The following is a 25900-nucleotide window of genomic DNA, read 5'->3' as shown; positions in this document are numbered from 1 at the left end:
CTAGTCAGATATTAACCCAGGAAGCAACTCACAAGCACTCAATAAAGTCTAAACATGTTCTTAGAATCCTAATACCTGTTTTAACAATACTAACACAGGTGAGTCAGACCGATTCCACTGTGTGTTTGTCCATGTTCAATTAAGACATAGCTCTTACACACGCCTCTAACACCTCGTCTGCCAGTGTCACAGGCAGGATGGGCAGGGATGGTGTCTCTCGTCTCTGTTTGCCAGAAGCTGGGAATGGGTGACAGGGGATGGATCATTTGATGGTTACCTGTTCTGTTCATTCCCTCTGGGGCACCTAGCATTGGCCACTGAGCTAGATGGACCATTGCTCTGATGCAGTGGGCCCTTCTTATGTTCACAGTCTGTATGAGGAGTATCTACTCATTTGGACTCACTGGGGAGCCACAGAAAGGAACAAGATGTGCTGTGGCAAGAAGGCCCAGTCTCAGCACCCCCAGGGTCACGCTTGCCAAAAGCTAAAATTAGGCCCTGCCAATGAAAGGGGCACTGCCAAGAGAGACTGGATAAATGCTGGAGCATCCAACAACTTAGTTAACCTGAGAGAGCTGCCTTGGGGACAGTGACAGGGAGAATCCCAGAGTGACTCCTTTGATTCTCCTCTTCTCTGGCCTTTGGTTCTTAGAATCATAGAACTGGAAGGGTCCTCTAGAGGTCATCTAGGCCAGTCCCCTGCCCTCAAGGCAGGACTCAGTATTATCTAGACAATCTCTGACAGGTGTTTGTCCAGCCTGCTCTTAAATATCCCCAGTGATGGAGATTCCACAACCTCCCTGGGCAATTTATTCCAGTGCTTAACCACTCTGACAGTTAGGGAGTTTTTTTCCTAATCTCCATCCTAAACCGCCTTAAATCCATTGCTTCTTGTCCTATGGTCATGTCCCCTCTGAGTCTTCCCCAGTTTTTTTCAATCTTCCCTCATAGGTCATGTTTTCTAGATCTTTAATCATTTTTGTTGCCCTTCTCTGGACTTTCTCCAATTTGTCCACATCTTTCTTGAAATGTGGCCCCCAGAACTGGACACATTACTCCAGTTGAGACCTAATCAGCGTGGAGTAGAGCGGAAGAATTTCTTCTCGTGTCTTGCTTACAATACTCCTGCTAATACTTCCCAAAATGATACTTGCTTTTTTGCAACACTGTTGACTCCTATTTAGCTTGTGATCCACTACGACCCCAGATCCCTTTCATAGCGCTCCTTCCTAAGCCGTCATTTCCCATTTTGTATGTGTGCCACTGAGTGTTCCTTCCTAAATGAAGTACTTTGGATTTGTCCTTATTGAATTTCATCCTATTTACTTCAGACCATTTCTCCAGTTTGTCCAGATGATTTTGAATTTCAGTTCTGCCCTCCAAAGTCCTTGCAACCCCTCCCAGCTTGGTATCGCCCGCAAACTTGATAAGTGTAACAGAGAGACTCTGCTGCTGGGAGGGTTTCACCATGTCTCAGAGGGTCACGCCCTGGTAGGAGGGGGCTAGGCCTGTACTGGGATAAGGTCACTCTGTGCTTCACAGTGTGGCAGAACCTAGAATGTCCATTAGCAGGGAACAATGCTGGGGGGAATCGACATGTGGAAAGGACAGAAACCCTGTCTGAATTCTCTCACATTGCCCTTCTCGCCTGGCAGGCTACAGAATAACGTCCATGGTTTGCTCCAGATCATCCCCTCCTCCCAGGAGGAAGGAAATGGCTGCAATGGAGCTGGCTCAGGTAAGGGATTCTCAGGGAGCTGGTGGTGGGTTCTGCTTGGAGGGAGAGAAGCAGTAAATGTACAGGAGGGTGGGAGCCAGTGATGAGCTGCCAAAATATTAACAACAGGTTCCCTTGTCCTCACCTCACGAGGGGTTCATGCCCCCCCCAGTGGTCATGCCCCTTCCAACCCCCCATGCTCCTTGACACCCCCCCCGGGGACCCCTGACCCATCCCCCCGTCCCCTGACTGCCCCCTGCCGCCCCATCAAACCCCTCCTCTCATTCTTGATGCCCCCAGGAACCTCTGCCCCATCCAACCACCCCTTCTCTCTGTCCCTGACTGCCCCCCACCACCTCATCCAACCCCTGCTCCTTCCTGTCTGCCCCCCGGGACCCTTGCCCCCATTCAGCCCCCTTGTATCCTGCCCTCTGACTGCCCCGACCCCTATCCAGCCCCCCACAACCTCAAAGGGGGAGGAGAAGAAGGGTGGAGCTTTCAGAGGAGAAGGGGAGGTGAGCTGGGGCCGGGGGCCGGTTGGACAGCTGCCCGAGCATTTGTTAAATTTAAAAGCTTTTTTAGAACCAGTTGTCCTGGAACAACCGGTTCTAAAAAGGCTTCTAAATTTAACAACCGGTTCATGCGAACCGGCTGGAGCTCACCACTGGTGGGAGCTGCTAGAGGTGGTGGGAGGCAGGAAATATCCTGGGTGGAGAAAGGGAGGGGACAGGATGTGACAAACCTGCTGACACTAGTGTAGTTTAGGGTGTGATGGGTTGTCACCCCCAGAGGGCAGTCTGGGAACCGCTGTGCCTTCTAACCCAGGTCCCCAACCCCCGGGCTGCAGACCAGTAGGAACCGGGCCACGAACTGACCCTTAGCACATCAAGCGGCGTGTCTCCAGCGGGGCCCCTGAGCCCCGCTCAGAGCCGCGTGGGGAGGGGCAGGGCTGTGGGGGCAGGGCTGAGCTCAGCTGCCTCCGCTCGGCGTGGAGCTCCCAGCCCCGCCCCTCCCACGTGGCTCGGAGCAGGGCGGAGCTCAGGCCCCGCCGAGACACGCTGCAGCTGTCGGGCGAGGCGCTGAGGCTCCGGGTGAGGAGGAGCCGGGGGTAGAGGCTGGGGCCAGGGGTTGGCTAAGGGGCAGGGAGTCCTGGGGACAGTCAGGGCACAGAGAGGGGCGGAGGTTGGGAGCGGTCAGGGAATGCCGGGGTTGGATTGTGGGTGTTCGGGCAGGGTCTGTCAGGACTCAGCGGGAGGGGGGGATAGGGGTTGGGGCAGTCAGGGGACAGGGAGCAGGGGTGGGGTCCCAGGGTGGTGGGGGTCTCTGGGGGATGGTGAGGGGACAAGGAGCAGGATGGGTCGGGATTCTGAGGCGGGCAGTCGGGGGCAGGAAGTGGGTGGGGTCAGATAGGGGCAGGTCCGCTGAAATTATTTTTCTCTGAAACCGGTCCCTAGTGCCAAAAAGGTTGGGGACCGCTGCTCAAACCCTCAAGCTGGGCTGGCCCTTCTCACACTGCTTTGCTGGAGATTCAGCCAGCCTCTCCAGGGCCTATCATCACCCAACACGACAGCAGGTGGCGCCATGCAGCCAACTAAGCTACCTGAGTGCTTTACCTGAGCCACTCAAGGAGAGAGACGACAACAGCCAATTTCCCAGCAATAAGTGTTAGCAAACAGATCAAAGCAGATTACTTATATAACCAAAAATTCAAACTAAGCCTAACATACTATCTGGATAGAATTTGAATTAGCAATTTCTCACCCTGACTGATGATAGTCCACCAAGTTTCCATACACAACCTAGAAATCCCTTTACCCTGGGACCAGCACTTCCCCCACTTCAGTCTTTGTTGCTCAGGTGCTGCCAGGAGTTCTCTTGTGTGTGGGGAATGAGGCCAAGAGATGATGTCACACCCCACCGTATGTAGCTTTTCCATAGGGCAGGAACCATTTGTTCCAAACTCAGTTCCCAGTCCGGTTTGTGGAAAAATACAGGTACCAAAATGAAGTTCATTGTCATGTGGTCTGGTCACATGCCCTAGAGTGCCCTACTGAGTCATAGTAGCCGTGACTCATAGGCTGGCTGGCACATTCACAGGAAGGCTAAGCTCTTCCACAGTCCATTGTCTTTGTTGATGAGCCATGAACTGTCTGGCTTCTTCATTGTTGTACCTGAAAGGCTCGTTGTGGGTGTTACCCAGAGTAAGCACATTTGAAAGACAGATACAGAGTCAATATCCATAACTTCAGATACAAACATGATCCATGCACACAGGTAGGATAATCGTATTCAGCAAATCATAACTTTTCCAATGACACCGCACGTGACTCATCTTGTACAAAATGCCTCATGTCCTAATCATATAATCCTGCCACTATGCTGAATATGGACTGTAGTGTCAGATAGCTCCTAATGTCAAGGCACAGGTGTTGGGAATGGAACTTGCCCTCTTTGTGGAACAGGAAATAACCCTCCAGCCAGGGCTGGGACAACTTCCCAGACTCCCAGTGCTGGCGCCTGAACCTACTGACACTTCATTAGTTACTCCCACCCCCGATCTTTGTGGCAACTGCAAACGTTATCGGTGATGATTTTATATTCTCTTCCAGGTCATGGATAAGAATGTTAAATAGCACAGGGCCAAGATCCAATCTTACGGGGAACCCCCTAGAAAGAAATCCACTCAACCATGGTTCCCTATTTAAAATCCCAGTTTTTAATCTATTTAATGTATGCCGTGTGTATTTTGTACATTCTAGTCAAAATATTGTGCTGAAGCAACTCATATGCCTACGTATATTACATCAGTACTATTAGCTGCAACCAAACTTTTGATCTCATCCAATAAGGATATCCACTTAGTTTGATAGAATCTATTGTGTCTAAACCTTTTTAATGGATACTAATTACATTACTCTCCTTTCTTTATTAATGAAATCCAGTATCAGCTGCTCCATTCTTTTGCCCAGTATCGATTTCAGACTGACACACTTGTAATTAGCTGCGTCATCTCTTTTATACTTTTTAAAATATTGGCACAGCATTAGCTTTATTCCAGTCTTCTGGAATTTCCCAAGTGTTCCAAGTCCTAATTAAAATTAACAGTCCACCACGCTCCTCCAGCAGGTCTTTCAAAACTCTAGTTATCTGGACCCACTGATTTAAACACATCTAACTTGAATAGCTGCTGTTTAACGTCCTTGTGAGTTATTGTTGAAATGGAAAGACTGTCACCGTCAACATCTTATGATATGAGTTACATCATCTGTTTTTCTCCAAATCCAGGAGAGAAATATTTATTGAACACTTTTACCTCTTCTCCATGATTGTTGATAATTCTGCCATTTCCATCTAGTAATTTATCACTACCATTGTTAGGATTAATTTTGTACTTTTAAAAACTTCCTTCTTATTTTCATTGGTTAATCATTGATTTCTGATAGCTTCCCTTGCCAGCTTTCTACAATTCTGACCTTCGAACTTAAATTCTTTACTATTGACTTCCCCTTTCTTCCATATATTTTATTTGGAGAGAGTTGGGATTCCAACCAGGGAGCCAACAGCAGGGTCCAGAGCCTGCTCCATCTCCTATATTAAGCTCTGGTTAGTAGCTACGTGATAAATGTGACGACCCTGCCTCCGTCTGTCAGCTGGGAGACACAAAGTTTCTCTCTTTCCACCTTCTGATGCCACCTGGCTGCTCTAAGCAAGGTGAGGTGGGACTGTTAACATGGGCTTCCCGGAGCTTCCATTTCCCTGGTGCTGCTGTTCTGTGAACAGTGGGGTTGTGAGTGGGGCAGCAGGTCCTGAGTGTTGGACTCTTTCTCTTTCAGGGGCCAGTGACCTTCGAGGAGGTGGCTGTGTATTTCACCAGGGAAGAAGGGCCTCTGCTAGATCCCGCTCAGAGAGCCCTCTACAGGGATGTCATGCGGGAGAACTATGAGACGGTGACCTCGCTGGGTAAGGAGTCCTGTCCCCTGGGTTATTAGAAGCTGTGGGGTCTCTAAAGAACCTGAGTAGTGATAACGTTATACCTTTATTTGTCACACAAGTTTTGAGAAGTTTCCTTGCCCTCTCCCACCCACTAGTATCATTTTTGTCATGTGCCTTTTTGGTGCCGTCAGTCATTTTAAAATTGCATTGTATGTATCCTTATTGGATACATTAATAACTGCAGCTTTCATGCCTTTTCCTCATTTTAAGAGGAAAATACGCCACCTGTAGAATTCTAAATTGAGTAAATGGGTGTATGACTCATGCATGGCTTGTGTGACAGTCAGATGAGCTCCTATTTTGATAGGAGAGCGTATAATGTTGCCATTCAGGACCCCATGGGTGAAGGGAGAACAGAGCTGTGGGAGGGGAGGAGAAGGGGGGAGTAGATAATTCTGGGGTGCCAGGACATGGGGAGGGTGTGTGCAGGGTTAGAGCTAAGAAGCAGCAGGGAGGGATGAGGTAGTGAGAGACGTAGAGGGAACACAAGAAGCTCCCAAGGTGCCGGAAGGTGGTGCTGGCTGAGAGTAATGGGAAGAAGTGGAGAGGAGTGTGGAGGAAGGGCACTGAGGAAGTGGCTCATTCTCAGGTGTTGAAGCTAAGTGGCCTGTCCTTGTGGAAGAGTGGGAGCTCTTGGGGGGTCTAGTGCACTCAAGGGGCACCTCCCAAGGACTGATTAAAAGCCAGGGCATTGCAGAGATCCTATGGATCCATGACAGTGCCAGAGGTTCAGCCTTATGGTGGAAAAGATATAAAACATTTTTTAGATCCATTTTTAGAAAAGGATCTAAATGTGTATTTACCATCACCCCCTCATCAGTCCTCAGGGGAATCCCTGATCAGTTCCAAAGTGTATTAAAACCTTCCTTAAAGGCTCACCTCCTTGGTTATCAGGTGGCGTATTTTCCCTTCACCCTCCCACTTCCCTGGTTCTTGTCACGCAGACAGCAAGCAGCAAAAGACCAGAAGGCCGAAGCACAGATAATGCGATGTTTATTGTGGTTATTTCCAAGCAAGCATATTCCACTGCCCTAATGAACTTACACCTAGAAAAATTAATTCTTCTTGGTGATTGCTCCTATGCATTCCAGTTAGGTGTGCGCGCGCGCGTGCAGCTCTTGAACATTTTACCCGAGCAACTCCGGCGGGCCGGCTGGGCGCCCCCTGGAGTGGCGCCGCCATGGCGCTGAATATATACCCCAGCCGGCCCGTCCGCTCCTCAGTTCCTTCTTACCGCCCGTGACGGCCAGTTGGAACAGTGGAGTGCTCCTTTACCTCCACAGCCCTAGCGTTTCTCCATTTCCTATGTGTTCATAGTTGGTGAAGTTAGTTTAGTTGTTAGATTAGTTGAATAAGTTTAGTTAGATATAGTATAGTTAGGGAATTAGGGGGGTTTAGCCCCTCTTCTTCCACAACCGGTGCGGGCTCATGCCCAAGGCACCGGGGTTTAAGCCCTGTGCGGCTTCGGGGACCCGCACGACTCCTGCCTGCGCTGCCTCGCGGAGACCCATCGTCCAGATAAGTGTCCCATCTGCACGGCGTTTAAGCCGAGAACTAGAAAGGAGCGGGACACTCGCCTAAAGCAGCTCCTTATGGAGGCGACACTTCAACCTCCTGAGCCGACCCCAGCGGCACCGAAATCGTCATCGGCGCGCAGCGCACCGGCGGCCCCAAGCCGCTCCGGTACCGAGACTGCTCGAGCTCCGCAGCCGGCACCGGCGTCCCGGCACCGTTCCCTCTCCAACGAGAAACAGAAGGCGGCGCAGGCGGCCTCCAAGCCGCATGCCGGGACCGCGTGCCCAGCCACCACCAGCCCCTCCGGTACCGGCTGTGGAGGTGCACAAACCGGGCACGGTACCGTCGACTCCGGCGCCGCAAGAGCCGTTGAGTCCGGTACCACCCTGCTCCCCGGTGCCAACGGCGGTTGAGCTGCAGCTCCGTCCACGCCGAGACATTCTTGACGGCGAGAGCTCATCGAGCTCACAGAGGCACCGAGCCTCTGGCCCCCAGCACCGCCGGTGCGGGCCGTTCAGTCAGCGGGCAAGCCGGCGATGATGCGGCCGCCTCCCCCTGACGGACGAGAGAGACGTCGGTCCCGGTCCCACAGACGGTCACCGCCACGCCGTTCCAGATCTCGGCACCGTTCACCATCGCGGTACCGCTCCCCGTCTCGGCACCGGTCGCAGTCCCGGTACCGCTCAACATCGCAGTACCGGTCGCACTCCCGAAGCCGCTCCCGACGCCGTCGGTCGAGATCACGGTCGAGCTCCCAGCACCGCAACAGTTGCTGGTCCCGCTCTCCATCCCGGCACCGCGATGACCGGCACCGATCCTTGACACTGTCCAGGGACCTACTGCCGGCATCCACGGCGCAATCTTTCAGCGCCTCTGCCCCGTCTTGGCCTTCGCGTCAGCCCTCAGTCGCCTCTCCGGCGGGCAGCGGGAGAGATCTCCGGGCCGTCCCCCAAGGCCAGGACCACGGACCGCAGCAGTGGGGTTTTTGGGTCCCTTGGGCCTACCACGAGCCTCAAGGTCTCCCCTTTCCCCCAAGGCACGTGGGCGCCGAACATAGGGTGCCCGAAGCCACGGTGAGCAGACCTCCCCCATCTCCACCGGGTGAGGCCCTGTCGCCACCTGGTCCCGCTCAGCATCCAGGGTCCGAGGCGGCTTCACACCCCTGGAAGAACCAGCTCCAGAAGCGGTGGTCCAGGGTCTGTCCTCATCATCCTCGCCGGATGAGGCGGTGGCAGGGGCTTCTACCGCAGACCCCCCTCCTATTGACTTGAGGGCCCACCAAGACCTTCTTCGCCAGGTGGTGAAGGCTATCGACCTCCCCGTGGCGGAGGTCCAGGAGGATGACGACACTGTGACCAACGTAATTGGATCTGAGGCCCCGCTGCGGGTGGCCCTGCCCTTCATCCGCACCATTCAGCAGAATGCCACTACCATCTGGCAGTCACCGGCGTCTGTCCCTCCCACCGTGCGTGGCGTGGAGCGCAAGTACTCGGTCCCGCCCACCGGATACGAGTACCTCTATACGCACCCGACTCCGGACTCCCTCGTGGTACAGTCCGTAAATGACTGGGAGAGGCATGGGCAGCTCTCCCTGGCGCCAAAATCCAAAGACGCACGGCGCATGGACCTGTTGGGCCGGAAGGTCTATTCGGCGGGTGGCCTCCAGCTCCGGATTGCCAACCAGATGTCTCTTTTCGCTCGTTACACCTTTGACATCTTGATGTCCCTGGCGAAATTTTCGGAGCTGATCCCGACCGCCTCACGTCAAGAGTTTTCGGCCCTCTTGGAAGAAGGCAAAAAAGCCTCCCGGTCCTCCATCCAGGCCGCTCTGGACTCTGTGGACTCAGGAGCCAGAACCCTGGCCTCTGGTGTGACCATGCGGCGTATCTCCTGGCTGCAGTCCTCCACCTTGCCGCCTGAGGTGCAGTACACCCTTCAAGACCTCCCGTTCGACACCTAGGGTCTCTTGTTGGAGAAAACGGACTCCAGAATTCAGACCCTCAAAGATGGTCGAATTGCCATTCGCACCTTGGGTATGCACACACCGGCTACCCAGAGGAGGTCATTCCGGCAACAGCCCTACCGGCCCTTTACCCAGGCCAGGTCCCGGCCCGAGAATAGTCGGCGTGCTCCCCTGAACCCCCGTCGCCCAGCGGGCGACAGGCGCTCCCAGGCCCAGGCCCCTTCCAAGGCCCCTCAAGGGCCCAAACAGGCCTTTGATGGGACGCCGAAGACGGCCCATCAGTCTCCTTCCTGGATCCTACCCCGTTATTTTACAACCACCTGTCCCACTTCCTCCTGGCGTGGTCCCAAATAACATCGGACAACTGGGTCCTTCGCACTATCCAGTATGGTTACCGCCTTCAGTTTGTTTCGCCCCCTCCTTCCCACCCACCTTCCCCGTCCCTCTTCAGGGACCCCTCTCACGAGCAATTCCTCCTACAAGAGGTCGAGACTCTGCTGGGCTTGGGGGCCATAGAGGAGGTGCCGCACGACATGCGGGGCAGGGGATTTTATTCCCGATATTTTCTCATCCCCAAGGCGAAAGGAGGTCTCCGACCCATACTAGACCTCCGGGAGCTCAACAGGTACCTGCTCAAGCTCAAGTTTCGCATGGTCACCCTGGGGACCACCATTCCCTCCCTGGATCCGGGAGACTGGTTTGCCGCCCTCGATATGAAGGACGCCTACTTCCATGTCGCGATTTACCCTCCCCATCGACGCTACCTGCACTTCATGGTCAACACCGCGCGCTACCAGTTTGTGGTGCTGCCCTTCGGCCTGTCCACCGCGCCAAGGGTCTTTACCGCAGCCCTCCGCCGTCGTCGCATACACGTCTACCCATATCTCGATGACTGGCTGGTTCGCGGGACATCCCGACAGCTGGTAATGGACCAGATGACGGAAATACTATCCCTATTTCGGCTCCTGGGCCTTCTCATCAATGCCGAGAAGTCCACTTTAACTCCATCACAACGAGTGGAGTTCGTCGGAGTGGTCCTCGACTCCAGTTTAGCCAGGGCCTGCCTCCCTCGGTCTCGGCACCAGACAATGGTCTCCATCATTCGGGACCTACACACCTTTCCCACGACGACAGTTCGGTCCTGCCTGCACCTCCTGGGCCACATGGCATCCTGCACATTCGTGACCACGCACGCCAGGCTGCGCCTTCGCCCATTTCAATCTTGGCTGGCGTCGGTGTACCGCCCGCATCGCGACCCCATAGACATGGTGGTCACGGTCCACGAAGCCTACCCTCGATTCGCTTAGCTGGTGGCTGGACCCAGAGGTCGTGTGTGCAGGAGTCCCGTTCCGCCCTCCTCGCCCATCCGTCACCATGACCACAGACGCCTCAGTGTTGGGATGAGGGCTCACCTGGGCGACCTTCACACGAGGTCTCTGGTCGCCCCAAGAGCTCTCCCTCCATATCAACGTCCGGGAGCTGCGAGCGATCCGCTTGGCGTGTCTCGCCTTCCGCGCCCGTCTGCAAGGCCACTGCGTGGCGGTGTTCACGGACAACACGACGGCGATGTTCTATGTGAACAAGCAGGGCGGAGCTCGCTCCTCCCTGCTCTGCAAGGAAGTGATGCTCCTGTGGGACTTCTGCGTGACCCACTCGATTCGCCTGGAAGCGTCCTTTCTTCCAGGAGTGCAGAACACGCTGGCCGACCATCTCAGCAGATCGTTCCTCTCCCACGAGTGGTCTCTCCGTCCGGATGTGGCGCACACAATTTTCCAGAGGTGGGGGTTTCCCCAGATAGACCTGTTTGCCTCCAAGGAGAAAAGGAAGTGCCACCTGTTTTGTTCGTACCAGGGTCGCTCCCCAGGCTCCCTGTCAGACGCATTCCTGTGCTCCTGGACTGATCACCTCCTCTACGTCTTCCCTTCGTTCCCGCTCATACACCGGGTGCTACTCAAGCTTTGGAGGGACAGGACCCACGTAATACTCGTCGCTCCGGCCTGGCCGAGGCAGCACTGGTACACTCTGCTGCTCGAGCTCTCCGTTCGGGATCCCGTTCCCCTTCCGTTATGGCCGGACCTCATCACACAGGACTTCGGCAGGACTGCCACCCAAACCTACAGTCCATCCATCTTACAGCTTGGTACCTGCGTGGTTGACCCACGCAGAGAGGGGCTGTTCGGTGGCAGTACAGCAAGTCCTACTTGAAAGCAGGAAGCCTTCCACTCGCTCCACCTACCTCGCAAAATGGAAGCGTTTTGCGCTCTGGTGCGATCAGCGCGGCCTTAATCCCTTCCTAGTCCCTATCCCTACAATCCTGGACTACCTCTGGTACCTTAAAGAACAAGGACTCGCGGTCTCCTCCTTGAAGGTGCACCTGGCAGCCGTGTCCGCCTTTCGTCCATCCATGGGAGGTCGGTCCATCTTTTCCAACCAGATGGTTTCCCGCTTCCTTAAGGGCCTGGACCGCTTGTACCCACCGGTGTAGCGTCCTTCCCCAACCTGGGATTTAAATCTCGTTCTGGCCAAGCTTATGGGAACGCCCTTCGAGCCCCTGGCCACGTGCTCTCTACTCTACCTCTCCTGGAAGACAGCCTTCCTAGTCGCAATTACATCGGCAAGACGAGTTTCTGAACTCCGGGCACTAACGGTTAGTCCACCATACACCGTCTTCCACGGAGACAAGGTGCAGCTTCGACCACACCTGGCCTTCCTCCCTAAGGTGGTGTCGGCCTTTCACCTCAATCAGGAGATCTTCCTTCTGGTCTTCTTCCCGAAGCCGCACGCCTCACCTCGTGAGCAACAGCTTCACACCCTGGACGTCCGCAGGGCCCTTGCTTTTTATATCGAGCGGACGAAGCCCTTCCGGCGTTCGCCACAGCTGTTTGTGGCGGTTGCCGACCGCATGAAAGGCGAGCCGGTCTCCTCGCAGCGGATTTCCTCCTGGGTGACAGCATGTATCTGGACATGCTACGAGCTTGCTCGCGTGCCACCATGCCGCCTCACCGTTCACTCAACAGAGCGCAAGCCTCGTCGGCGCTTTCCTGTCCCATGTTCCCAGCCAGGACATCTGTAGAGCGGCCACCTGGTCTTCTGTCCACACCTTCGCTTCCCACTACGCATTGGTGCAACAATCCAGAGACGATGCAGCCTTCGGCTCAGCAGTCTTACACTCTGCCACGTCTCACTCCGACCCCACCGCCTAGGTAAGGCTTGGGAATCACCTAACTGGAATGCATAGGAGCAATCACTCGAAGAAGAAAAGACGGTTACTCACCGTAGTAACTGTTGTTCTTCGAGATTTGTTGCTCCTATCCATTCCAGACCCGCCCTCCTTCCCCACTGTCGGAGTAGCCGGCAAGAAGGAACTGAGGAGCGGACGGGCCGGCTGGGGTATATATTCAGCGCCATGGCGGTGCCACTCCCGGGGGCGCCCAGCCGGCCCGCCGGAGTTGCTAGGGTAAAAATGTTCCGAAGAGCCGTGCACGCGCGGCGCGCACACCTAACTGGAATGGATAGGAGCAACACATCTCGAAGAACAACAGTTACTACGGTGAGTAACCGTCTTTTATACAGCAGACAGAAACAATTAGAGAACCAGACTGATTAACAAGGTAAAAGTGGTGGCCATAAAGATAAAACAATACAGAAATGAGTGTTTCACAACCACAAGCGTTGAGAAGGGATTTCTTGCCAGACAGGCTGCTATCAAACTAAGTTTTCTTTAACCATCTTAAGATCTGTTTCTTTATCTGGTGGTGATGGGCACTATCAGGACAGGATCGTCTTCCTAAAAGCCCAATAGCACCTTATTTCAGTGTGACGAGTTTGGGATGTGAGGATGTGACCCTTGGCTTCCCAGCTTATGGCTGCCCCTGCTGCTTAGCCAAAGGCCTTAGCGTAAGAACAAGGCCTCAGACTGTCACAGTGAGAGAAGGCCCAGACACAAGCAGACTGAGATTTTGATTCTTAGCTAGTTACAGGGGTATAAAGACAAGTGATAAAAATACCCCTAAGTTCTTAAAGTCTAGGCTTTACAGGCAGGCCTGAATATGTCTATTCTAACAGTGGGTTCTAGCCCTTCCCCCGGTCTCTGTCTGTCTTGTGTATTTAGATCAGGGGTCGGCAACCTTTCAGAAGTGCTGTGCCGAGTCTTCATTTATTCACTCTAATTCAAGGTTCCGTGTGCCAGTACCACATTTTAACGTTTTTAGAAGGTCTCTTTCTATAAGTCTATAATATAGAACTAAACTATTGTTGTATGTAAAGTAAATAAGGTTTTTAAAATGTTTAAGAAGCTTAATTTAAAATTAAATTAAAATGCAGAGCCCCCTCGGACCAGGGCCAGGACCCAGGCAGTGAGAGTGCCACTGAAAATCAGCTCGCTGCAGGTTGCCTACCCCTGATTTAGATTGTAAATTCTTCAGGGCATGGGCCATCTACTATTCTCTGTTTGCACTTTGCCTAGCACAGTGGGGACCCACTGTTAGTTGGTCCTTAGGCACTAAGATAGTGAATATGATTTGTTATAATAGTAACTCTCCTGCCACTTTGAGCCAAGGAAGATGGCCTTGGGATGCGTAGCCTTATTTGGAGTGTGTTAGTAATGTTCATTTGATTTATCAACTTAATTTAATTTGTATTGTAATTATTTCAATTCATTAATAATAATACTTAATCATTTATATTAATTAATATGAGTTTAGGCTCGTCAATTTGTTTGATCAGAAGATAAAAGTTCGTGTTTCGAATCGGGTTCCACAGAATTGATAAAGGGACCTTCGGGGGTATGACAGGAAGCTCACAGTGAGACAGATATAGTCATAACGACTTTTTATTAAACTCAATGAAATAGTAAGTAAATTGTAAAACAGGTAGAATTACAGAGTTACAATTGTATTACTGTTATTCAGGAGATACATATGATGATACAATATTATGTGCTGCAAAGTTTGGTTAATATTCACACCCTATTTTGATAAACTGGCGTTGGCCTTGCCTCTGGTGGTTCTGGTTTCACAGCTCTTGCAAGGGAAACTAATGTAAAGAGCTGCCAAAGCTACTTTGGAATTTACTTTTTAGCTCAACTAAATAATCTAATACACAAATTAAAATAAAGTTTTAGAGAGACCAAGCTTAGCTGAGTCCCTTTTGAACTTAAGGTTTGAAAAGAAAATAAGTGCGGCCTATTACTGGTTAATAGCTGTCGTAGATGCATAGCATGAATACGTAGTTGAAGATGGTGAAGTGTAGAGAAGAAGGAGGAGGTCGAGGTGGGGGTGGGGATACCATAGTGAGGTAGGTTACCTCTTTTTATAGAAATAAATGCCGGAAATCCTTCCTCTTATACCCAAATTTCAGTCTTCCCACATAGAAATGTTAGAGTGCAGCTTACTCCATAGGCTAGTATGTGTGTGCGTATGGATGGCAGGTATCTGCACACTTGTGGGGTACTTGTTAAGTCTGTGAGTTCAACTTTGAAAAATCCCCTTTGCTATTCTTCATTGTTTATTGGTCTAGGTAAAGGGTCTTAGACCTAAGCATAGGCACTTTATTTGGGTATAGGAAAAACAGTTCCTTTTCTGGGTAAAAGGGCACAGGATATAGCTATGCTAACTTTGCTTTTGCTTAAAATGCAGGTTTTTGTCCTGTAGGTTTCTTGCATTACAGCCAAACGTATTTTTAATATGAATTAATAAACCTATCACAATACTGTACTTACAAGAAAAGAGATATTTATGCAGGCAAGCAGATGAATCCTGAGGGCTACAGATGTTACTGTCTAGAAATGAGATGGGGTTAAAACTATGGAATATTATTTGTGACAAGTATCCCACAAATTCCACTGACCTCCCTCGTTTTCTTTGCCTGCAGTAGGCTTTCCAATTTCCAAACCTGATGTGATCTACTTGGCTGGAGCAGGGGAAGAACCGTGGGTCCCGGACCTCCAGGGCTCTGAGAAAGAAGTGCTCCCGAGAGCTGCCTTCGCAGGTGAGGAATTGGTTAAACAACTCAACAACTGCTTAGGAATGCAGGAAACATTTGGGATGCCCTACAAAGACCCCGTGAGCTCTTCAATTTCAGGATTGTTCCCTGCAGATGTGGAATCATTATGGCAGATGTCACTCATGGCTTCCCTCCTATGCTGACTGACAAGTGGCAGCAGGTCCCTCCCTGATCTCACTTTCCCCGAGATTTATGGTGCAATGAGGACCCAGAACTGATGCCTTCCCCTCTTCTCTGTGGAAGGGTTTGGGGAAAATCAGCACCTGATAGGTTTGATCTCTCCCAAATATATTTTGGTTTGTTCATCCCTTTTTCCATTCCTCTCTCTGACATTTCCTTTTTCTCAGGCACAGGGAGTGACCTATGTCTGGATTCTCTCTGTCTCCCATCCGGCGATGGGCTGGTGAGTGAGAACGAGGAGGAGAAACCCCAGCAGGAAGACACTGTGCAAGTAGATCCACATTGGATGTTATCAGGAAGATCCAAAGGGAATGTTTCCAGGAGTTGTGCACTCCCAGAAAACACAAAAGCCTGTGAGACTCAGCAGAGGCCAGAGGAAAACTACAGTAACCCCTCAGACCTTATTCCATGCAACAGAATCAACTTGGAAGAGAGACGCTACATGTGCCATGAGTGCGGGAAAAGCTTCAATCAGCGCTCAAACCTTATCACACATCAGAGAATCCACACTGGGGAGATGCCCTACATGTGCTCTGAGTGCGGGAAAAGCTTCAGGTGGCGCTCTCAGCTTATCACACATCGGAGAATCCACACAGGGGAGAAGCCCTACACGTGCTCTGAGTGCGGGAAAAGCTTCAGGTGGCGCTCTCAGCTTATCACACATCAGAGAATCCACACAGGGGAGCTGCCCTACACATGCTCTGAGTGCGGGAAAAGCTTCAGGTGGCGCTCTCAGCTTATCACACATCAGAGAATCCACACAGGGGAGACGCCCTACACATGCGCTGAATGCGGGAAAAGCTTCAATCGGAGCTCAAACCTTATCACACATCGGAGAATCCACACAGGGGAGACGCCCTACACGTGCTCCGAGTGCGGGAAAAGCTTCAGGTGGCGGTTTCACCTTATCACACATCAGAGAATCCACACAGGGGAGACACCCTACATGTGCTCTGAGTGCGGGAAAAGCTTCAGTTACAGCTCAAATTTTATTAGACATCAGAGAATCCACACAAGAGAGAACTGTTATAAATCCCTTGACTAGGGCTGGGCAAAATTAAAAAAAAAATCACATTTCCTAATTCCCACATTGTGATTTTTGCACCATCTTCACCGTGGTCTCTCAGCTCCCCCAGATGAGTTACCTGCTTCTGCCTTTTGCAGCTCACCCGTCTTTGGGGTCAGTCCTGTGATCTTTTCTATCAACTCCTTTCCTTTGAGTCATAGGAGTGTGTGTCCCTCCTGCCAGGAATGTTCATCAGCTCCAGGTGGGGAGAGAGGTTTGATCCCAACAAGCTACACTGAGGCAAAAACTACCTGTGCCTGACATCCACTAGGGCTGTACATGGCGTTGGCTGCTCAAGTTAGTGATCTTAATGTAAAAAATTGTAGTGCAGATGCACCCAGGTGCAGGGGTTGGCATTAGCTTCCCCCTTGACCTGACCTAAACTCCATCACTTTCCCTAGTCTAAACAAACCCTGAGCATCACGGTTATACTGTTCCCCCATTTCATAGCCATTGTTAGTCATCGAGTTCACTCTTGGGGAAGAAGTTGTTTCACTCCCAGTTGCTCAGATGTTGGTTCAGGTTGTGCTGCAGAGCAGATATTTTTACTACCATTTTTCTCACTTAAAATATATTGAATTACAACAAGGAGCAGGAACAGGGCATGGATAGGGGGAAATGTCATTTCACCCTCTGTAACAACAGAGGACGATGGGTAAATCAGAGGGATTCCCTTATTCCCCATCACCATCCCAATCCCCCTGTTGTGCAGTTGGTTAGGTCAGTACTTTTTCTAAAGGGCTGGGAAGAGGATTCCCTCGTAAATAACTTGTAACTAAACAAAGTACCCATGCATAGGGCTCCCAAAGCAGTTGTGGCCCAGGCCCTGCAGGAAGTGGCTCCTGAAGAGATCTCCTTCCTCATTAGCTGCATGTTGCCTATTATTTGGGAAATACAATCCCTATCTAGGTAGAGATGGGAAAAATGGAAGTGACTTTTCTCATCAGCTCACCCCTGGGCGATGCTGCAAATGTGTAGAAAATGAAATCTGTGTTGAATGTGCTATAGCTGCAGAAAGATACCTATTTTTAATAGAGACCTGACATTTGGTGTCTTACAGGGATTCTAAGTCGCACCTGAATTTAGTCCCTAATTTAAATCTGTGCCTCCAGATTAAAGAAATAAGGGGGCATAGTTGGGGGAGTTGTACCTCACTGTCGCTACTGATCTGTTGTGTGGTTGGTGAAGAATTCTACATCAGAGAAGTGTCAAATTACTCCAAATAAGGTCAAAGATTTGACAAGAACTCAGGCAAAAATTGCAGGTACTAGTGGTTGATTTTCACCCCCGAGATGGAAGCTATGGTGACCTGTGGCCCAGGTAAACTATTTTTAGAAACTGCTCCCTAGTTAAGTGGCATTGGTCACACTCCTGAAGGATGCCATGATTAAATTGGGCACAACTGTCTTTTACCATTTGGATCCAAAGTTAGATGAAGCACAGAGAGAAACAGTTGATTCCTTCAGAGCCATTCCATGCCTCTGGGTCTCAATCTGGCTGCCTTGTTGGACAAGAAGCACTTCCATGCTGGGCAAACAATGGTAGCCAATGAGGAATGTATCAGATGCGAAGTTCAGGCTGCAGGATACTTGAATGCTGAGTCCAGAGTCTGTGGAGTAGTCTAGGCCTGCACAACTCGTAAAGCAGCGAGGCCATATTACTCCAAAGAAAACAGCTGAGGATGAAACCCCTGCCTCACTGAACACCACCCCCCAGCGCCGCCAAGCCCCTCCCCGAAACAATCCCCCCCAAGCGCCACCCCCCCCCTGGGAACAAACCCACCATCCCAAGCACCCGCCTGCCCAAATGGTGGTATTGAACCGTGTTAATAAGTTATAGCGGGCCCCTAAGATAGTATAATTAAGGTAAAAGAAAACTGTCTTTTTGCTAGAAGTAGAATAAGATCTTCCCCCCACTTGGTAATCAGTTGCCTGTGGAGTGAATGAGGTGGGACTGAGGAAGGCAGCACCTCCAGACAGCTGCAACCCTTGGAGAGGGGCTGGGAGCCAGACCAGATCAGCAGAACAGGTCAGCCACTGACTCATAGCTCGTCTCCTCAGTCCCCTGCTGCCGGCTCACCAGCCCCTCCCACTCGCCTCCTCAGCCCCCCACCCTCACCTGCTATTGTGTCCTACAGGAGGCCTGTGATACACAGGGGGTCAGATTAGATGCTCTAATGGTCTCTTCTGGCCATAAAGTCGACTAATTTCTGAAAAACTGAGTGTAGCATTGGGAGCAGCATCTGATGTTTCCCGTCTAGCCGGCTTGCTGCCTAGAACGAACACTCCTTGAGTGGGGTGATCCACAGGGAGTAGCTCAAACCTCCAAAGTGCCTGGCCAGGGGCAGGACATTGGCACAGCAAGGGAGGGGTGTGGCAGTGACATCACAAAGGCCTTTGGCAGGACCTCAGACTATTGGTCCAAGGTGGTGGGGAGGTGGTGACCTCACAGAGAGATGCTGACATCAGCCAGGCAGGACCGGGGCGAGGGGCCAGGGAAACCTCAGAGACCCCTGTGGCTTTGCTTCAGCAAGTCTCCTTCTCCAGGTCTCTCTTTGAGGACTGAGAGAGTATTCGGGTTCACAGACGTGAGCGCCAGGAGGAACCTCTTTTGAGTTTTCTCCTTCCCTTTTAGTGATTTTACTAGAAAACAGCCGTCCCTGTTTAGAAGGTAAGAACCTCCTCGAGGTTTGAAACCTGTTCAGTCTGATCCAGCTGGTGACAGTTGAATTCTAGGCATGGAAAATACGAGCTTAAGGAGGCAGAAGTTTATGGCGCACCTGGGATTTTGTCCCTTATAATCACCGGGGACATTAGGATTTGTTGTTTTTGTTTCACCTTTTCCTCCCTCCCTCCCTCCTTTCTCTTCGTCTCTTGCTTCTTTTGTCCTTTCTCCTGTTCCCCTCCCAACATTAGGAGAGGTGTGTGTGTGTGTGTATTGCGGGGGAGTGCTCTGCAGCTCTCACTGTGGGAGGTCCATCCAAAAATGTGGGGCTGAAATAGTGCTCGGGCAGTGATCCCCACCAGTGACCTAGGCCATCCTTTGGGCTCTCTGGTGAGAACCCTCAGCCTCCTGTCCTCAGTCTCTACCCTGATTGGCTGAGCAGGGGGTTATTGACAGGGAGGAGACTCAGGTCCTTTATGTTCTCTTTTAAGACCAAGGAAATAAGTCAGAACCAGTTCTGTGTTTGATAAATTTTACTGCTTCTCTGCATTAATGGTCTCTGAGCAGTTCATGATTCTCTCTAACATTGCAGTTCTCCTCAAATACTTGCTGAATAATTACTGTGCACTACTGTTGTCATCTGAGAGCACTTTACTCAGGTCATTCAATGTCTGAAATTCAAGATCCGATGGTTAGTTTGAAAAATCAGGGCTCTTGGGTCCTATTCCCAACTCTGCCCCTGCCTGGGCATGTGACCTAAGACAAGTCAATTCTCCTTTCTCAGCCTTAGCTTCTCTCTCTTTCAAGTAGGGATAATAATGATCCGCTCCTACCTACCTCAACACACTCACTCTTCCCCAATACACACACTCCCCCAACACACACACTGTCTCTCCCCACACACAAACAGTCTCCACACTGCAGTTGAAAAGCAGCTCGCAATCCAGTAGGATGCCCATGGAACAATGGGATGGAGAAACCTGTATCGTGTGATGCTATGCCATCCTCTGAGACATCGCAAACCCTTCTCAAATCACCCTGCACCTGTTGCACAGTGGGATAGCTACCCACAGTGCACTGCTGTCTGGCGATCCAAGAGATGCTAGCGTGGATGTGCTCTGGTGACACAAGGGGCATATTGTGGACATGCAACAGCGGTTTAATTAAAACACTTTAAAGCAGCAATGCCAGGGGCTTGGTGGCTCCTTTCTTTCCTCACCCTGGAGTAAACTCAGCTTTTTATTCCATTCTTGATGTTTCATGGAATAACAACAGACGACCGAAGAAAGACGTGGACTGGGTGGGTCTCCGGGGTGGGGCTGGTCTTGGAGGAGGGGGCAGAGAGGTGGGGGCAGTGGGCAGGGAGGTTTCAGGGGAGGGGCACAGAGGTGCAAGTGGTGCAGGGCAGGTCTCAAGGGAGAGGCAGAGAGGTGTGGGTGGTGGGCAGGGTGGGTTGCAGGGACGGGTCAGAGAGGTGGCGGTGGCGGCTGGTGGGCAGACCGTGTGGTAGGGGGTGGAGAGGCACGAGCAGCAGGCAGGAAGGCCTTGGGGGAGGAGGGGAGCGAGCGAAAGGTGGCTCAGCAGTCCTCAGCCAAAGAGGAAGAGCGGGGGTGGGAAGTGGCCAAATAGGAGCAAGGGGGGAGCACAGGTGGGACCTCAGAGAGAGGAGAAGGGTGGGGGGGGCAGTGCCATGGTCTGGGCACCAATGGGCCCCCCACTTCTAGGGAGCTTCCAGCGCTCACACCCAGCCTCCCCAAATGCAAGAGCCATGGGCCACCTATTCTCTTCATCTTCACTAACCAAGCCCCTCCCCAAGCTATGTTGATGGGAGAAGCCCTCCTGTTGGCACAGCGCTATCTGCACCGGGGTTAGGCTGATATAACTGCATTGCTTAGGGAGGTAAATTTTTTACACCCCTGAGTAATGTAGTTACACCGATCTAATTTTGTAGTGTAGACCTGTCCAAAGAACCTTGGGAGTAAAACTTCACCTGCTCCTCTGCTTTACTGAATCCAAACACCAGCAAAGCTTGTCAGGCCCAGATGGAGGTTGGCAGAGAGTCAGGTGTGTGCAGACATGATCCCTTCAGCAACTCTAGGCACCATGGCTTAGCTGGCTAAAACCACTGTTTTGTATACAGGAGATCCTGGGTTCAAGTTCCAGTGGTACCTTACTGAGTTGCTTTTGGGGCACCTGGTATTGGCTACTGTCAGAAGACAAGATTCAGAGCTAGATGGACCTTCGGTCTAGCCTAGTGTGGTTTTTCTTATGGTTTAAATTACACTCACAGGCACTGAGGATAGAGTTACTGAAAGTTTGGGAGTTAGGAGCTGATAGGTCAGTGGTCCAGTCCCCTCTCAGACAACCTCCTCCCTCTGGGACAGGGGCAGGTCTGAGCTCTCACACCAAATGTTCATTGTGGCTGCCAGAATCTGTGGGCAGCTCGTTTAGTTTATGCCGAGGGTTGAGTCCTATTTTGTGCACCGTGTCTGAGAATGAAAATCCTAAACCATCCTTTGAAATGACGAATGCAGCAGGACATGTCATTGTCCCCGCCCCAAAGCAGACAGACTGATGGAGAAATGCCATGAGTCCAGGGTAATACTCCCCTGCGGTTTTACCATTTCCACTTGCTAAACCCCCTCCCAACCTTCTGGGCTCCTGGAGCAGAGGACTGAGCCTGAGCCAAGACACAGACACTGCAACTTTACAGCCCAAGCCGCACGAGCCTGATTAACGTGACACGGGCCAGTCGTGGGTGTTTCATTGCACTGGAGACGTAGCCTAATGTTATGTCTACACTGTGATTAACACACCCAGGGCACCTGTCGCAAAGCCCGGGTCAGCTGACTCAGGGTTATGGGGCTTGGGCTGCAAGACTATAAAATTACAGTGCAGACAGATGGGCTTGAGCCCAGTCTCTGAGACCCACGAGGGGTGAGGGTTTCCGAACCCAGGCTTCAGTGTGAACACAAATATCTGCACCACAGTTTTTAGCCTCTCAGCTTTAGCTTCATGAGCCCACGTCAGATGGTCCAGGCCAGCCATGCTGCCATCTTTATCCCAGGAGAGATGGACTCTAAGGGTACGTCTCCATTGCAATGTCAGCCCAGGTGTGGCTCGCTGTACTCAAAGCAGCACCCTGGAAGCCCCATATTCACCAGTCTCATACAATGATGATACGGTTTGTACAAAGTCTGCCTGGTGAGGTGTCATTTCAAAAGTCTTGGTCAGTTGAACATTAATATTGTGTTGGATTGTGTGTGTAGCATTGGCTGGGAAGTTTTGTTCTGTGTGTGTTACTGAGATGAGGTTGGGAAATGCCCTCCACCAGCCTTTCAGGTGTGACAAGGGAGGAGCCAGACCGCTGCTGGGATCCACACTGCCAAGGACTATCCCAGGAACCATGTACAATGCAGACGTCTCCGAGATAGCACAGCGACAATGGACACTGCTTGCTCACATCCTAGCAAAGGTACTTCCTAGCCAGCTGGAAGAAACTATGAAAGGGGGGGTAGAGACATTATCAGTTGGCCTCTCTCCCCCACAACTCAACAGCTGGAAACACACCTGGATGACAAAACTGATTCAGAAATCAGAAGAGAATAATAATAGTACATTCAAACCAAAGTCCCCAAACAGACTAGTAGTGGTTTTTCAGCAGAAAATTTTCAGTTTGGGGAATTCTGTTTTCTCAGTCAGACTTTGCCAAGGGAAGCAGAGAGAAAATGGTTGAGTTGCCTCCTTCAGAACAGCTTGGCCTAGGCACTAGCTCTGGTTCACTGTTGTGGCCTTGCTCAGGTTGCGGGTAGTTTAATTATTTGGGGAGGTCCCAGGGTGTTTGGGGGAGATTATGAGGCTGTTCCCTTTTGAGATAAAAACTAAGAAATGCCGGACTAGAGAATTGTTTTAGAAATCTGGTATTTAGACATTTTATTTGAAGCAACGGGGGTGGGGTGGGGGAGAGATTCTGAGAAGGTTTTTGTTTGCAAGAAGCAACATTGTTTGATCTGTCATTGTACCAAAGGGGGGAGACGGTTGTCTATAAAGGAGGGTGAAGACTAAATGCAGCCGCTGAGGATGGGATTTTTACCCATGTGTGCAGACCACAATGGATTAACAGTCCATCACCTTAACCACTCGGCCACCTCATCTGAGCTATCAAGAAGTGGACAGGAGGAGAAATCTAAGGCCGGCAGAGAGAGGGCCACTAAGGAGTTTTTAAATACTAAGCGTAAGCAGGGGCTGAATGAGCTCCCCCCTCACATCTAGTGAGGAGCTGGGGGAAGACTTCAGGAACAGGCCGTGTTTGCACAGACACCCCTGCTCTGCCTAGCTATGCAGCACGATGGGGCCGCTTCCCCAAAATGACCAGTTTGGGATGGTGGTGGGTTGCAAATCACTTTAGCATTGAGTGCAATGAAATGTTATTCTCCTTCCTGTACGAGTGAAGGGCAGCGGAACGTACCTAGGCCGTCCTGATGGAGGGGTGGGTGGGGGAGGAATCACTTTCATTGGACTGCAGAGAAGTGATTGAGGACGTCACCCTAACCCAGTGGGCCCCAAACATTTCACACTGCGCCCTCGTATCCATAGCTGTGGCCCCTCGGAAGCCGCGGTCGAGAACCGGGGCTGGGAGTGGGGCCAGTGCTTGCTGGGGAGGGGGGTGCGGACAGGGGTCAGGGGGTCGAGGCCGGGCCAGGAGCCAGGGGCCCAGGCTGAGGGTGGGATTGGGGAAGAGCTGGGACAGAGTGGGGCTGAGTGGGGCTCCCTCCCTGCCCTCCATGGGGGCTGGCTCAGGCCCTGAGGTGCCCGCATCAATCTTCCTCTGTGTCCCCCTAGGAGTCACACCCCACATTTTGGGGTCCGCTGCCCTAAACTGACCCCTAGTCACTAAGCAGGGGCTAGTGATGCTAAAGCCCAGGGACAGGGAGCTTTGCCAGAGTGGAGCCTGTAGGTCACATGCTGCGGGGCTGTGACGGGCACACAGGCTCCGTGCTCTGGAACAGCTCTGAGTCAAACCCAGGCAGGAGCCTCCTCAGTGTGACACCCCCAGGGGATGCTCTCACTGGGAGAAGCCTCCTTGGCTTCAGCCCCTCCTGGGACTGACCTTGGACCTTTCAGCCCCCCTGGTCCACACCAGGAGCTTCCTGCAGTGAGTCCACCTGAATCGGACACCTCGGAAAGCCCCCCCCCACGAAGGGGAGTCCTGCACCCCCAACTTCCACAGTCCCCAGTGACTCTCAGCCAGCGCTGTACAACAGAAGCTTTGTTAGGGGTCTGGAATCCAGCCTGGGAAAGTTCTGTGTTCGCACAAGAAGATTCAGCAACGTCCATCTTGGGCAGACCCCGAACTCAGAGCCTGGGCTCTCCCCTCGAGTCCCCAACCCAGCAGACTCCTTGCTCCCAACAGCCCGACTCAGCCAGGCCCTTTGCCCCTCGTCTGTCCTTTGTCCTGTTTCCCTGGCAACCTGCTCACCTGGCCTCCAGCTCGTTCTTTGTTCTCCGACTCCTCCCGGCCAGCTGGCCTCTTGCAGCAGGTGCGCCCCGGCCATCGGTTGCTAGGAGACAGAATTTGTGGCCATTGTCTGGGCCCAGGCAGCTCGACAGCAGCCACACCTGCCCTTTGGGGGTCTCTGCCAAGATTTACCCCCCTTGTCCCACCACCGAGATCAGTGGTCCCAAAACACTTCAGGGTCATGCCCCCCACCCCTGTCCATGCTCCCCCCGGGTCGTGGCTGGGAGTGGGGCCGCAGCTAAGGAGGAAGGGACACAGACAGGGGTAAGGGGGCTGAGGCAGGGGCCAGAGCTGGGGCTGGAGCCAAGAGTGGAGCTGGGTGGCTCCCCCTCCGCACCCCCATGGGGGCTGGCCCAGGCCCAGTTGCATCCCCCTGAATGTTACTCCATCCCCCTGGCAGGGGGCACCCCACATTTTGGACCTTTAACCTAGATAATCGTGCAACAAATAGGGGAAACTGAGGTACACACAAGATGCAAACAAAACATCCAGAAAATTCCCCCTTCGTCACAGGGGTGTCAGTGGGGTCAGAGCTGGGCAGCAGCACAGGAAAGTGGGGAGGTTAAACTGCAAAACATCCCCCTGTGTTCCCGCAAAAGCCTCTCGTTTATCCCCTAACCCCCTCCCCATTAAAATCTCCACCCCTGCCCTGGCCCACACAGACCCCCTCACTCCAACGCAGATTTTTAACTTTTCTTACTTGTCCTTGGCCTTCCACAAACACTGTTCCCATCAAAACCATCAAAGGCTTTTACAACGAGAATGAGAAAACAAACTAAATCAAACCCAAAGAAACCGCTACTGACCTCCCCACCAGACACAAGTTGGGTCTGAATTTTTCTACTGAAATGTTGAGGCAATAAAACTCTCACTGCTCTTGTCCAGAAACAAACCTAAGCCCCCCCCCATGCAGTACCTGGGGCATCTATGTCTGACCCACCAAGGCTTCAGCTCCTTTGGGGAGATTTCCAGCTGCCCAATTCTGCTGCTATTCCAGGGGAGCAATTCCTGGCTCCTGTCAGCATTTATCTCAGCCCCGTTCTGGGCATCACAGGTTTCTCCGGGAAAGGGCAGCGAGTGGTTCTAGGGTCCAGTGATCCTCCTCCAAATCGAGCTAGAACCAGAGACTCCTTCCCCTTCCCCAGGCTGTGGGCGGGGAGGCATTTCACAGAGCTCTCGGAGCTATAGCCCATGGCTAAGGAGAGAGAAAAAGCCTCCTATCCCCCTCTGCTCTGGGGGCTGGGTTTCCTCCTGAAGCCTCTGCCCCCCACCTAGTGCCTA

At 52.1% G+C, this 25900-nt stretch overlaps 1 pseudogene; it reads left to right on the top strand.

Moving 5' to 3' along the window:
• The first annotated feature begins 7761 nt into the window (after positions 1-7761).
• Positions 7762-25900, top strand: part of LOC120381549 — a 177524-nt pseudogene continuing 159385 nt past the window's right edge.

The sequence above is a fragment of the Mauremys reevesii genome, linkage group 14 (assembly GCF_016161935.1).
Source record: "Mauremys reevesii isolate NIE-2019 linkage group 14, ASM1616193v1, whole genome shotgun sequence".
Classification (NCBI taxonomy): domain Eukaryota; kingdom Metazoa; phylum Chordata; order Testudines; family Geoemydidae; genus Mauremys; species Mauremys reevesii.
This window is presented reverse-complemented; position numbering and strand designations above follow the sequence as displayed.